Source organism: Vicia villosa, unplaced genomic scaffold, assembly GCF_029867415.1.
Source record: "Vicia villosa cultivar HV-30 ecotype Madison, WI unplaced genomic scaffold, Vvil1.0 ctg.006006F_1_1, whole genome shotgun sequence".
Classification (NCBI taxonomy): domain Eukaryota; kingdom Viridiplantae; phylum Streptophyta; class Magnoliopsida; order Fabales; family Fabaceae; genus Vicia; species Vicia villosa.
In genome coordinates this window covers 26195-28181 of record NW_026706712.1, presented here as the reverse complement: position 1 = coordinate 28181, position 1987 = coordinate 26195, and positions in this window count along the sequence as shown.

Genomic DNA, 1987 nt, shown 5'->3' with positions numbered 1-1987 from the left:
AATTCTGTTGTGTTGTTTATGTTTCTGCATTGTTTATTTGTAAGTTCAGTTTGGATGTCATAACATCGTGCATGACATCAGTGTGTGATTTAATGACTGTGCTAACACAGAATCTCTGCTAAGCAGATTTGTTAATGTTAACTGAACTAATATGGGATCCCAACACTTCCAGACTTCTGGATGTTAGATGTAATAAATAATTGAGGGATCTGTATGTACTGCCTCAGCCAAGCTGATGACAGACCAGATGTCACAACATCGTATATGACATCCGGGTTCTGTCTTACCAGAATTTCAGACTCGAGCTTCAGAAAGTTCTTATCTAGAAGTATTGGCAGAAGTCATCTTGCTTCTATGATATATGGTGTTTCTGGAAACAAAAGGTTTGGTTTTGGCTATGAGGGTGATACCTCACATAAATTTGAACCTATTGATGATCTGAAGATCACATACAAGCCATTGTATGATCAGTTCAAATATGGCCATACACATGATATTAGGCTCACTTCACATGCACAGAAGTTTAACACTGTTCACACCAAGAAGCTTGTGACACATCCTAAGAAATATCATGCTGACAAACCTAAAGAATATCATGCTGTTCCTCCTGTTAAATATTTTGCTAAACCCAAGTTCAATCAGAACTTGAGGAGAACTAACAAGAAAGGACCCAAGAAATTGTGGGTACCTAAGGAGAAGATAATTTCTGTTGCAGATATCCTTGGCGGCAAAGAGGACAGAAAGCAAAATGTCATGGTACCTGGACTCTGGGTGCTCGCGACACATGACGGGAATAAGGTCTACATTCCAAGACCTGGTGCTTAAACCAGGTGGAGAAGTCAAGTTTGGAGGAGATCAGAAGGGCAAAATCATTGGCTCTAGAACCATAAGTCTTGGTAACTCTCCTTCCATAACTAATGTACTTCTTGTTGAAGGATTAACGCATAACTTACTGTCCATAAGTCAATTAAGTGACAATGATTATGATATAATCTTCAATCGAAAGTCTTGCAAGGCTGTAAGTCAAAAGGATGGCTCAATCCTATTTACAGGCAAGAGGAAGAACAACATTTATAAGATTGATCTTTCTGATCTTGAGAAGCAGAAGGTGACTTGTCTTATGTCTGTTTTTGAAGAGCAATGGGTCTGGCACAGAAGATTAGGACATGCTAGTTTGAGAAAGATTTCTCAGATTAACAAACTAAATCTGGTCAGAGGACTCCCAAATCTGAAATTCAAATCAGATGCTCTTTGTGAAGCATGTCAAAAGGGCAAGTTCTCCAGACCTGCATTCAAGTCTAAGAATGTTGTTTCTACCTCAAGGCCGTTAGAACTCTTGCACATTGATCTGTTTGGCCCAGTCAAAACAGCATCTGTCAGAGGGAAGAAATATGGATTAGTCATCGTTGATGATTATAGCCGCTGGACATGGGTAAAGTTCTTGAAACACAAGGATGAGTCTCATTCAGTGTTCTTTGAATTCTGCACTCAGATCCAATCTGAGAAGGAGTGCAAGATCATAAAGGTCAGAAGTGATCATGGTGGTGAATTTGAGAACAAACTCTTTGAGGAGTTCTTCAAAGAAAATGGTATTGCCCATGATTTCTCTTGTCCTAGAACTCCACAGCAAAATGGAGTTGTAGAGCGAAAGAATAGGACTCTACAAGAAATGGCCAGAACCATGATCAATGAAACCAATATGGCTAAGCATTTCTGGGCAAAAGCAATAAACACTGCATGTTATCTTCAGAATAGAATCTTTATAAGACCTATTCTAAATAAGACTCCTTATGAATTGTGGAAGAACAAAAAGCCCAACATTTCATATTTCCATCCTTTTGGATGTGTATGTTTTATTCTGAATACTAAAGATCATCTTGGTAAGTTTGATTCTAAAGCATAAAAGTGTTTCCTTCTTGGATATTCTGAACGCTCTAAAGGCTACAGAGTATACAATACTGAAACATTGATTGTAGAAGAATCAATC